At 34.0% G+C, this 14,085-nt stretch overlaps 1 protein-coding gene across 2 annotated transcripts in view; it reads right to left on the reverse strand.

Annotated features, from left to right (window-relative positions):
* NOVA1 (NOVA alternative splicing regulator 1) overlaps positions 1 to 14,085 on the reverse strand; it is a 139,202-nt gene that overhangs the window by 3,474 nt on the left and 121,643 nt on the right. The window lies entirely within an intron of this gene.

Below are 14,085 nucleotides of genomic sequence, written 5' to 3' on the forward strand. Positions count from 1 at the left end.
CTTTGGCAAAATTTGTCAGAAATTCTTTACCTTCCTTTAAAACATCCATAATAGCAATAATAAAAAAAGGAAAAAAAGAAAATAAAGAAACAGAACAAACCAAAACCCAAACAAACAAAAAACCACAACCAAAGCAACATTCGGCTAAACCTTGGACAGATGAAATAGCTGGTCTTGAACAGAACATGACCTTGATTCTTTGACCTGTGACCCACATCACTGTATGGAAATTCATTATCTGATACACTGTATTATTATTGTTCAGCCTATGGAAATTAAATTTTACAGGAAAGAGTACCTAAGACCTGAGAATTTGAGAGTACAAAACATAGCATTTGTACATTTAAAAGTTTACCAAATGGTTTCAAACAAAGGTTATTTACCTAAAAATCCTAACTTTGCTTCTGTTTAAACAAGTTTCAACGGACACAACATAATTAATGTCAATAAATGTATTACCTATTGACTTACTGCTATGAGTGAAGAATGATGTCCAGGATAAAAATTCAATATTTATACATATTTTTCATAGCTTTTGTTTTTAATATACATTTTACAAATGTGTCCCAAAGTTTTAATGTACTGTCTATTTTAGGACATTGAATTAATAAGATGTTTTATTTTACAAAAGTTTTGGTTTTAGTAGCTTTGTGTTCAGATATCCATTCATCCCAATTTTTGTGGAATATGTGTAGGGGGCAACACTTTTCAGTCCTTTCATCAAAATTCTATTTAAGTCTTATCAACAAAATAATATAAAATACAACTAAATGTTATTAGTAATAGTCTCTTTTTACTGCCTCATTATAAAGTCAAACTAATTGCAAACCAATATGCATGCCCTACAAATAAGTTTTTAAAAGCTAGAAAAGCTTAGATATTTCCAATGGTTATGTTAGCATGAAAACCACATCTTTGAGAATCTAGCATACTAGAAACTTGAGAAACACTCATATTTTCCACTTACACAATATTTACATTAAAAATAATATATCATACTGTATTTTGCACTGGATTGTTTTAAATTATATGCATAATTTTTAATTCAGAATTTCATTGGCATCAAAGCACAACACGTTCTATAGAATAAATAAAAAATGATCAGCTGCTGAATTATTCTAAAGGCAATGTGAAAGTCAGGTATTGAAAAAAATTTTGTCCACTCACATATTAAATAGTCCTATAAAAAAAAAATCACTGTATATACAATTAAAAACATAATGACATGTTTTATATATATTTTTAGGCAGGCTTAGTTTTAAGTCAGGACACCTCCTAGTAATTTAAAATGTAGCTCAAGGTATTTGGTAATTTTAAAGCAAACTTTTTAAGAATTGCCATCATAAAAAGAATGAAACAATTCAGTTTTGATTAGATATTTCAGTTCTAGATAGAAAATATATTAACTAACCGCTAACTTGAAGAATTGTCCAGATTTTTGCCATTTTTTTTTTTTGAGGGGGGGTGGCGCGCTTGTTTGTTCTTGGTTTTGGGTTAGTTTTGTTTTTGGTTGTTTTATGCAGCACTGCACAGCTCTCATTATTATGGTTTTGTGCTGCTTACTACAGAAAACATTTACTTGCCTCCACTGGTTTAAGACACACTAACAGGTTCTGTGGGAGATTTCAATAAGCAATATGCATAGTTCTGATCAAGTCAGGCATAAGTGCCTATGTAAATTTAAGTGAAAAAACCCTAAAAAACATAAGAAAGTACAAAAATACACTCTCAAAACCATACACGTGATTTCAGATGTAAATAGGATATTTAATGCCAGGGCAGTATTGTTGCACCTGTAATGCTACAATTACATATGCAACATATGAAAATCCAAGTCACTTTAACATAGTTGGTATTTTTCTTAAGGATGGGCATAGTAAAATAAAGCAATGGCATAATTCAGCCACAAAATTAAAAAGGAACTCTTCTCTATGCAACAAGAAAGATTTTCACAATGAGAAACTGGTACTTTTCTCACTTGACACACAAATGCTCATTAGGTTACCACTAACAGCTCTAGTTATTGGGCAAAATTATCTGTCTAATCAGAGGAGAGATAAAGAATGATCTTCTTCTTACTCACCCAGTCCCACCTTGCCCAGATATGGTTTTGCATTTAGCATTGCAAACAACATAAAAATTATGACGCATTTTGAAAAAACCCATAAAATTTCATGTGCTGGATTAATATATGTTTGTCTGTTTCAGAAATAAAGATACCCTTTTCTAAATATCTGGTTTTGAAACAGACTATTGTTTCTTTTATTGGCAACTCCTTTAAATGGTATTAATTTAGGAATATACCAAAAATACCCTTTCAAATACAACCCCTGCCATGGTGAATATTTCATGTAATTTACATACAGCACATCTTTTAAAAATATATATGCATTAAATAATTAGACAATATGCCTCTATTTTATATTAGGACAAAAACATTACATTCCAGTGAAAATTCAGTTTGAACAAAACATAAATGCATCTCTACTCATTTTACTTAAAACATAAGCAATCCTGCTCTTCTTGAAATGAAGAGCAACATTTGTATTATTTTGAGATATTCAGCTGTAACATTCTTGTATTTTGGACAGCTAATTTAAAATTTCATTTAAAAATTTAGACAATTATTTTTAAAAGCAAAATATTTAGGATTTTTTTTATTAGGAATATTAATCTTGCTACCAGTTTGGAAATCTCGATCTATTTCTTTTATTCACTAAATCTTTCCCTTGTTTGTATATTGGAATATCAAGTATTTATGGCAACCATTGGTTGTGCTGTACAATAACACGGTATCTAACGTATTAGATAGATCAGCAGTGTAGGTGCCAGTAGAAAAGAAATAATGCAAAGTTGTTTTTTTTTTTCTTTCCTGTCAAAGCCTAAAATCCATACGGTCACTAAGTTAAAAGTTATAAAATGATAAAAAAAAATTCAGAAAATGAAAAATGAAATATTATCTATTTGGTTTTGTTACCTACGTGACCACCATTTTTGAAAAAAGTTCGTAACTCCTTGTCTGTCAAGGAAATTGGACAGTGCACTTATTTTCCTTTTACAGATAACAGGTTCAGAAACTGATTTGGATGCAGAAGTGAGAAACTGCTACCCAAAATAAGTGCTCTGAGCTATCCAATAAAGGTATCTTTCATTACACAGGAAGATTAAGCTTCCAGGTTTGTGTGTATGCTCCTGGCTATATCCAAACTTGTGCTGTAAAAAGGAGATTGATTATCTAAAGCAATTATGAACATATGCTTACATATGCATAAAAATAGGAATACATGTAATTTATTTTGTTTAAATGCTATAGGAAGAAAAAAAGGAAAGTAACTCAACCTTTATTTCATGTCAAATAAGTTTTATAAAAATTAAGGATTGCAGTTATGGCATTTGCTTGCTCAAAAAGCAAATTAACTACTTCAACAGGCATCACTCTCATCCTATTTCCATTAGCATAAGAAAGTTCAAAATCAGGCTCAAAAATATAATACTTCTTCCCCCAAAAGTCATCCAACTATAACAAATATAATAGAAACAAAGTAATTTCTCAGCGTACATTTTCAGTGAAACAAGACTGTGTTTTTAAAAGCCTTGACAAAAGTCAAAGAAACCTGGGCTGTAAGAAGGGCTCCAACTGGAGAGCAGTTTGCTGCCCTCAGTTCCCAACGAAATCTGCAGAGATTTGATGCAACTCTGCCCTTTGGAGGAAGAGGATTGGTACTTGGGGATCTCAACCACTGTGTCCAGAGACACAATTCAAACTGCTTTTAACTCACCACATGAGTAGCTCATGTTAATCCTAGACTCCTAAACCCTGTATCAGCTAATTCCTTAAACCTTTGCTGTTTATTGACAATCCCCTTGCATAAGCCCACGCTGCATTCATATATCATGTCAGAATTGCTGGCAAGTCCTCTGATTTACCAAACTGAAAGTCCTGGCACAGTTGAGTGAGCAGCCTAGCATCTACCAGATGTTTGGTGATTATGCTCTGCCATTCGTATCCTCCCCAGTGCTGCAGTGAGATAATCTGCACTGAGCAGCTATGAATGCCCATGAATAAATGCTAAATAGTTTCCTGGGAAGACAAACCATGACCAAATCTGCACTACCACCCATGTCCTGCCAATTCTCATTCCCACTCCTCTCATGTAGAGACCTCCAACAAGCCATAGCAAAGTTTCACCCATTCCGCCCTTTCACTTTTCTACTGCTTTATTTCTTTGCCCTCCTTCTCTCTGACAATATTTTGTCTGGTTATATTACCACTTCTTACAGTCTCTAGAACTGGGGAGATGGCAATCACAAACTCACACCATACATGCCACCCTGCTAATACAACGTCTACACTCATAAATTTAGTGGAAGGATGAAATGCAGGCTAGATCGCAAGAATTAGCACTTGATATGGCTGTTACACCAATTAGAGTAACTGTATGTTAAGAAGGTTGAAAAACATGGTTTTAAGTTTCAAGTTTCACATGGTGGCATGACACATGCCTACACTAATTAACACCAGAAGAGAAATACTACTAATTATACAAAATAGCACCAAAACCTGAAAAAAACAAACCAAATAATTCAACAGTGGAAATATTTAAATGCATCAGGCTCTATTTATTCCACTTCTGTGAAGTGTTCTAAGAGATTGCACAGAGATTAATGAACCAAGGATCTTTTTTATCTATTAGTCAGGTTTCCTTTTTCCTCTTTTACTTTCAACAGTGTAATTATAACCCATTCCATGAAGTTCTTGTAACAATTGTTCTTTTTCCTTCTATTAAATTTTTCAATTACTTGTCTAATACTGGTTTATTTTTTCTTAAGAGAAAAACACTTTACAGAAAAGATTCCATCTAATCTAACAAATTCATCCTAATTTGTCACAATTCTACATTTTAGTCACTAAAGCAAATAACTGAACTTCCTTAGAATGTATCAATTTACAGTTTTATCTCATATCTTTTTCTTTTCTGTCTTCTTGCTCCTCAATTGTCTTAAACTCTTTAAAACTCCCTCTGGCCTCTGGATTCTACATCTGAAAATTTCATGCTATTTTAGCTGCTCATATGACTAAAGGCTTAGACTTGGTGAGAAGGTGTTCTGAACACATCAGTTCCTGTAGAGAGCAGTCAGTAAGCAATAGGATCACCTAGGATTTTTTTTTTTTTTGTGTGTGGCAAGATAAACACACTGCTACACTAGGCTTGTGAGTGCTCCCATACAATCCATCCTAAAGTGAAGTGGCATTATAACAAAAACCTGGGAGAAAATCAGGACCAACCGAGGATGTGAGAGAAGTTCTGAAATCAAGCAGAATAACAACTAAGTTCATTACAGGCAAGGTGATGCCTGCATGCACTTAGGATTCACAGCCATGCTCTGTGGTATCAGGCAGCTCCTGGGAAGCCCCTGGCTACACAGCCAGCAAGAACCACAAGTTCAGGGCAGCACAAGGTACTGAAAGGTCATGAGTCATCCCACACATACAGCAGGCAGCCAAGCAAGGCTGCTCTGGACAGGTGTTTGCTCATGTCAGACTTGGGCTCAGCTTCCAACAGCAGCCTTACACAGCAAACCTCTACTTATTGCACATACACAGCCTCAAGCGAGCTACTGGAATTTCTCTCAATATTTTCAGTATCTCCGGACTGCACTCCATACTGGATTCATGCACATGCTGAAACATGAATTTACTTTTTCAGAGGTTTCCTGAGCAAATTCCTGGCTGCTCAGTTCTGGATTATACATTTCAGCTTCAGAGAAAATTCTTAGACAGAACAGAGACATCTTTTAGAGACATATTTCTAATAATCCGCTTGATACTTATTTACAAAAATAGGCACATGTGCATAAAAAGCAAAGCAATTCTTCGTAACTTTAGCTAGATCATCAGGTAAATAAACCTAGACCATAAATTGTCATCTTTCCCAACCATGTTTAAATTCTGTAAATGTCATTCCAACTCAGTTTGTCCCTTTCTGCAAAAGAATGTCTAGAACTGAAATACTGTGTGAACAAGTGCAATGGATTACAGAAGGAGATTAGCTGCTACTTTTCTCCTCAACATAATGCACTTTTTCTTTTTCTAGTCATGTTTATGTTAATATGATTTTCTTCTCATCACAAGCAGTACATATACTTGTAGTATTCCCTTCATAAATGTTGCCTGCAATTATTCCAAGATGAATATAATTTTGCTACTTCCCTATGTTGCCTCTTTGTGTTATTTCTGACCTCATAATTACAGTTTCTCCCAAGACATTTCAAGGTCAACTTAATCCATTGAAAAAATACTGCAACTCTGAGTTTTGTCTCAAATCACACTAGATTATTACAAATATAAAAAATTGACAGAGCAAATAGCAAATAGATATTCTAAGATGTTTGGTTTTATCTGCTGGTACACTGCAGGAGGATTTTGGTCTAATACTGACACTACTGTTCATCACAAGTGTTCATTTTTCTCCAGTTCTTAGACCTCCTCTCTCAGCTGAGATTGCATTTTTAATTTCATTTTCATCACACAAACTATCATGCCAGAGAAACCCAGCTTCAACTTAAATACCCGGGAACAATTTACATCTGAAACCACAAGGCTTAGAAAGTCAGAACTAAGCAGGAGAAATATTTACTAGAGATAAGACTGTGTAAGGATGTTTTGCACAAATTGCTCTTTTGGCTTAAATCAATACTATTTTTCAATTAGCATTTGATATTAAACCTTGACTCTTTGAGGCACTTAAAAAAGTCACTCCCACTTCTTTTAGTAACTACCTAATTACAATTCTGCCCACTTTAAAGTATGAACATTAAGATTTTTCTTTCATGCTTTTAACTAAAGATGTAATTTGGAATGCAAATTTCTCACAGCAAGAAACTAGAAAATCATGTTTAAAGAAACAAGAAAAATATTCTCTGCTGCCTGTTTTAGTTGCCCTTCTGTCACCAGTGTGTGTAGGCTCTAACTCATAAATAGAAAGGCTTCTCTCAAAAGCAGAATGTGTGCATAGCCAAGTTGTGTACACCAAAAGAATAATTGCTAAAATAATGTTGGTTATATATACAGGTGGCTGATTTTATAAGATTATGTAGTCCTGAAGAAAGTATTATAAAAATTTTACACTCTCATATGCACACATAAAAATCTGAATAGTTTCATAAGTACCCTTTAAGAAAATATGATTCAAAACTGTGGGAATGGAGCAGATCAACTCCTCCATGAATTCTCTATGATACATAGTTTTAATAACATAGAGAAGAAACTTAACTTTTCTAATTTTTTTCTCAGTAGCATAAAAACAACATTCCATATTTAATGCATTAAGGTTTCATGAGCTTCAAATTACATTTGCAAAGAAGTGTAATGCATTTTGAGAAGCTTCATTTATACTTTTCACTTTTTTATAATTAAAAAAAGAAAAAATGAGCCGGTTACATACTAAATTACACAAGAGAAAAAATTAATAGATTTTCACTCAGTTGCAGAGAATGCAGTATACATAGAAAATTAGATATCCATATTGGCTGTGCCATTGTTCAGATGACACATTTTTAAAAAGACAGAAAGCATGAATATTATCAGTTCTGTCCAGTATTGTCTAAAACCTTCAGTGATGATCAAATGTTAACCCTATTCCCTCTTTAAAACCAGCAAATTTTCCCCTCCCTCATCTAAGATTTCTCTTTTTTTCATCCTTCTTATATAACTTGTTGCATGGTATCCTATGAATACCTGCCAACACTTCACAGAGACAAGGAGGGGTTTAGAAAATGCATGAATATTTAGAGAAGTATTAAGTATAGCAATTTGGGATACTTCTAACTGAAAGAAACTATATAATGTAATTTCCTTATTGGAATTGCTAAAAGAAACCCTTCTCAATATAAAATAATTGACATAAAATATAGATAATGTCTATTATTTTAAAACTAAATATGCTTCACTGACGGTATCAGTAATACTCACACTGTTTTACGTTAGACAGGATCTAACTTATGAACTCATAAAAGCCACTCCAGTTTCAAAAGTTAATCAATCTTAACAGACAGAGAGGCAAAGTGGGTGCATCCCTTTTTTAATGCTTTCCCAGTCACAGATCCGTACGTGTTTGGCTCCTCATAGCTATAAACTCATTGTCCAAAGAAGCATTGCACTGGCTGCTTTCCTGATAAAGCTTCAGAAGGCAAATACAGAAATGAATAGGACATTTCTGCCCTCCTCCATAGAATACTTTAAAGTCAGCATGCATGAGCTTTACAGGCACTCCATAAACTTGCTCTGAATGACATGCTATATTTTAACTAGAAAACTTGCAATTGATGAAAAGTAATCGTTGGAAGAAATTCTATGGCTTTCTATCCTATGCCTGCAACATAGGAATTAATTTTCCATTGACTTCCGGGAGACTGATGCTTCCTTTTTTTTTTATTTTAATTTTTTAAAATGTTTTTTAATGGCCATGTACCTGCAAGTCTAAGAGAAAACTAACAGTATTTTTAAATAGCTCTTTGAATGGAGTATGAGTTCTCAAGATGAAGAAACACTGTTAACATTACAAAGCATCACAGCTATCAACAGTGCCCAGTTTTCAGTATAAACTTGGATAAATATGGCTAGAATACACAAATGCAGAAAATTATATGCATTAGATATGTCATTTAAATAAATTCAGAGGAAAGAACAGCCAATAGAAATGTGCTGAGGGACCTGCCATTTCTCTGTCAATAACACTTTTCATTGAAAATGACTAAAACTTGAAACCTTGGAAAAACTAAACCCTGGATATTAGAAACACATTGAGATTTTTATGTTCTGACATTGCTGGCCAGATCACATTATTTTAACAGCATGTTAAACATTTTCTAAACTAATTTTGGATTTAAATCCAAGTATGAAATCATGCTTCAGCATTACTGGTAAAAATACTGAAAATCAGTCCCCTGGAAACCACATTTTGAAATTAATTAATCTATCTATAGGACTGGCAGGAGAAAAGAAGGTTAAGAGGTTTTGTTTGTTTTCAGAGGATCTTTGCCACAGTTGATTTCTACAAGATACATATCACAATAATTCACAGGAATCATATGGCAATTCTGAACAAAATTTAAGTTATCAACTATATATCCTCTGCAGGGGACCCCTCTCTTGAAGGATGTGGAATCAAGGTGAATCAGTAGAACTCTTTCAATTCTGTGGCATGGAAAACAAGAATTTATTATGACCATTTAAAAAAGGGGTATTTCTTTCTTGCTCAAAGCCCTTTGTGATCCTTTTGTGGGAGGCCAAAAGAGAGAGTTTGATCATCAGCAAGAGGAACTTTATGGTTACTCATATCAACAAGTTTGCAACTCTCAAAGGAAGGGGGTAAAGTGCTCAGAAAATATGATAGTTTTTAGTCCCTTTCTTAAAATACACTATCTCTAATATCGTCATGCTCACAAATAGTCCCCAATTTTGCTATCACAGTTATCATATTCTGAAAATTACAGTTTTAAGTGAGAATCTGTGGAATTGAAAAAAATTATAGATTTTGAAAGAAGGAGGTAAAATAAAGTGTAACTAGCTGAATGTGCTTTGTCTAAATGAACACCTTTGAGTTTTCATGACCATAAAATAAAATAATGATACTAAACCCTAACGTCCCCTCCTACACTATTTGTAATTAAAATTCTGGGGTAATTACTCTGTTCTCCATGAAATGGAAGGGGAGACACACAAGAATTAAAACCCTTGTGGTAATGCTATTAATGTCTCAGGTCCATGAAAATAAGAGCATTTTTATTCTTGTTTTCCCCTACAGACAGCTCTGTATAGCTTCATGGTGTTTTTCACTTAAAAAAAATAAAAAGGAAAAATGGCAGAAAGCTAATGATCAAATGTTTTCCTAAAAACTTTATAAACACAATTTTTCTTATGAGTTTTTTTTCTGAAAACATCCATTTTGCTTTAGATATAAACACATGACAAGATGGTGGAGCCAAACAGCTTCTAAAAGGAGGAATATTTTAAACATGCTAACTAAACACAAAAATTAAAAAAAGCCAAAAACCACTGTGAAACAAAAACAACAAAAGACCTTCTCAGCATTCCCACAGACATATGATTTAATAGGAAATCTTAGAGAAAAGTAAATAAATTAAGCAAATATCTGAATATATATCAAAACTATAGACACTTTTATATGCACACAGAGTTCTGTACTATAAATATATGTTGCTACATAAGAATGCCTAATACTTGATTTACTTGTAAGTAGGAGCAGTCCTCTTGCACTGAGTATCTAGTGAAGAGTTTCAGCTTAGGCAGAGAGTACAGAAGCTACTCATTCACAAGTGCCTCTTTAAATCATATTTTTGCAATTCAGCTTATTTTAAAACCAATAAGAAAAAAAACCTCATGCACAAAGACATGCACAAATCTGTACTCTCTACAGACACAATGAGTGGAGCCCCCACTTCTTTCCAGGTCCATCATGTCTTAGAATCTCCCAGCTGCAATCATGTCAAAAATAAGCCTGATGCACAGAACAAATGAATGATGTTCTCATTTCAAAATCTAGGAACAAAACCCACATTCTGTTACAAAATTATTTAATGGGACTCTCCAACCTTTCTTGGATATCAGATTTCTGCTCTTAACAATATTATGTAATCTAAATAATGTAACTTTGGTCTGAGAACTATCTTCCATAGCCAGTCTGTATTAAGCTAAACATGCAGAGGTGAGAAAAGACTGAACAGGGCATTTTTAATGGTGCATCTTGGCATAATCCGGCACCAGTTTTGCACATACACTTTTACTCCAAGATCACAAAATTAGTGTAATATGAAAGATAAAATTTATTCTATCATCAACCAATATGTGCAAAATAAATATGGTGGAATAAAGATGATGCAGAGGGAAATCTGGCTCCTGCAAAATGCACCTGGTCCATCTAGATGAACTAACTAATTAACAGCACCAAGGGTTATGGTTACTTTGAACCCCTGGCTTGGCATTAGATAACTAGCAGCAGAAGCTTAATTGTTTCTGTATTAATTAATCCTTAACTAATAAAATAGGATTTTGTGTAGCAAGAACTACTCAATGAAATTCTCAGGAACACTCTCTTAGATGTTGTTTGAAAATTGTTTTCAAATAAGAAAGGGAGGACAGTTAAGCAGAAAACATTTATATAACCATGTCTCTCTAGGTCATGAAAAATAATAACTACTAGAAATTTTGATTACAAAAAGGACATAGTTTTCTTAGTGTGGTTTCCCTAATGGGTAGATGGATAGGTGGCCACACACAAGTATTGTGCTCTGTTCTGGGCCCCTCACTTCAAGAAAGAGCATGTCCATAGAAAGGCAACAAAGCTGGTGAAGTGTCTGGAGAGTGAGCCTCACATGGAGCAGCTGAGGGAACCCAGAGAAAAGGAGGCTCAGGGGAGACCTCACTGCTCTCTACAACTCCCTGAAAGAGGGTTGTAGTGAGGTGGGAGGTCAGCCTCTTCTCCCAGGCAGCTGGGGACAGGACAAGAGGAAATGGCCTCAAGCTTTGCAGGCTGGACATGAGAAGGAATTTCTTCACAGACAGAGTAATTAAACATTGGAATGAACAGTCCAGGGAGGAGGTGCAGTCACTATCCCTGAGGTGTTCAAGAAATGACTGCAGGTGGCACTTGGTGTCAAGGTCTGTTTGACAAGGTGGTGTTACATCACTGGTTGGACTTGATGATGACAGAAATCTTGTCCAACCTAATTGATTTTGAGATTCTGTGATATCTCCAAACTTAATAAGCAATTCTACAGGACTCCATAGCTCTCTAATGTTAATAGAGTCTTCTGACAATTCAATTCAAAACCTTCCTCTCAGAGCCTGACAATATGTCTCTAAGAAGGATCAGAGAACAGAATAAGTTAAAATCAAGCTGTAGGTCTCAGGAAATATATAATTAACTGCAACTAAGCTATGGTTGGCTGGCTTAGAAGTTAACATTCACCCCAGCTGACTGATATCTTTAGTTTATAAGTCTATCTACTTCTTGCTTAACTCTTGTACATTTGTAGTTATATGTATTTAACCAAGATAACTTAGGTTAGTTATCAAACTAACTTAATTCACTTATCAAAGTCAACTTAGCTTTTAAAAATTCTCTATAATTACAAGAGACAGGTGAAGGTACAATTGCATAGTCCTTATTAAATGGGAAGATCCTGGATTTAGATCAAAAATACACAGCTCTGTCGGGAAACTGCATATATTTCTTGTTAAACCGTGTATTTGCAAACCATATTGTTTCCCTACGTCTGTGTTCTGGGTTGTATTTCTCATACAATGGGAGAAAAATTTCATTAAGGCAAACTATCTATAGACAAGCAACTAGGCATAGGCAATACTTGAATATAGATAACTGGCACCTATTCACAATTTTGCATAGACAGTATTCTCACAGAAATGTTCACGTGGGAAAAAAATTACTCCTCATGCAAACTAAGCCTGTGGGGCACAAACACGGCTGTATTTACACATTTACATTACATGTTTTTATACCTATATTACAAATGTGTAATACTATGTGTGCATTAACACGAAAAATACATAGAGTAAATTTGAAGGCAGCATCTAAGTAAATTTGGTTTAAATATCTCTTGTTAAGGATACAATGAAAAATAATTTGCATGTAAGTCTTGCCCTGATCTCAACTACTATGCACAATATATACATATTCTTCTGCTCGAAAAGCTGACAATTTATTTTTAAAGAAAAGATACTGAAAATGTGAAAAGAAAAAATAAAAAAATGAAAGAGCTGTCTCAAAAATGAGATGGAGGTGAGGAAATAAATCAAATTAAATTTACTAATCCTTTTTTATTTCACAATACATTTGTCCCTTTTTTATATTTAACAAATACTCAATGTGATCCTTTGCATATGTAAAATAAATGCATAAATGCATTATTAATTATTCTAATATCACTTAAATTCAGTTTTCAAAACATAAATTTCATCCTAACAAAGCTGCAGTTTCCTCTTCTTACCCTGATTCACCTGAGTTCCTATTAATGCCAGGCCAGTGTAACTTACAGTTTACTTTGAAATTGGATGCAGTAAAGACAACCATCAGAGTACACAACCACATTTTGCACAGCCAATCAGTCTTTTCTGGTAATGTAATGTGTATCATTTATTATCTAATTACTTATCACATAATTAAAGCAGAAATTTCTATAAAACAGCCTCAATTGCTGGCATACAAGTGAAATACAACCTGTGAAATGTCTTCAACAAACAACTGTTATTTCCTTCTGTTTGTAAAACAATGTGATAATACTGGTTCTGGACTATATTTACAGTTTTATTAAACATTTTAAATTTATTCTTATGAACAAATTTTCTGCAAGGAAATGATTATCTTTTTACTTGATTTCTCTTTTTTTCTGCATCACTTAATTATACATGTGCACAGGTCTGCAGATTTTAAGGTATTGTATTTTGGTTCAGTACTTTTTACTACAGAAGGCCATTAATCATAGTCTAATCTCTTTCATAAGCCAGCTTAATTCCCTAACTGCAACACTTTAAAAGAGCCCACATGGAGACTGCATTTCAGTATCTCATGGGTAGGGGGCAGCTGTTAATTTACTATCACGATTACTACAACTACTACTAAGAGAATAAAGTCAATCAATTCTCATTGCATTTTTAAGTTTGTTAAGTGGACAATAACGATAATCATAAAAAGCTGAGAAGCACTGAGCTCATGTACTATGCTACCTAAAAATATGAAAGAAGAATTTACATTGCAGTGCATTTGCAGGCTTCCAGAAGCTTTAAAGAAATAAAAAATCCCAACCATATTTTTTTAACCCCATCCAAATCACAGGTAGTAAGTTCACTTGAATGAGTAATTTATCATGTAGAAATGTATTATTGACTGATAATGTAAGGGGTGGGGGGAAATAGTCCAGCAATACTTTGATCTCTAAGGCTGCATTCTCTAAGGTGCCATTTGAGAAGCAGGGGAAAACAGAAGATGAAACAGGCAGCAGACCCTCTGTACCCCAGACTAATACTCTTCAAGGCTGCAAAGATTC

The sequence above is a fragment of the Melospiza georgiana genome, chromosome 6 (genome assembly GCF_028018845.1).
Source record: "Melospiza georgiana isolate bMelGeo1 chromosome 6, bMelGeo1.pri, whole genome shotgun sequence".
NCBI classification, from domain to species: Eukaryota; Metazoa; Chordata; class Aves; order Passeriformes; family Passerellidae; genus Melospiza; species Melospiza georgiana.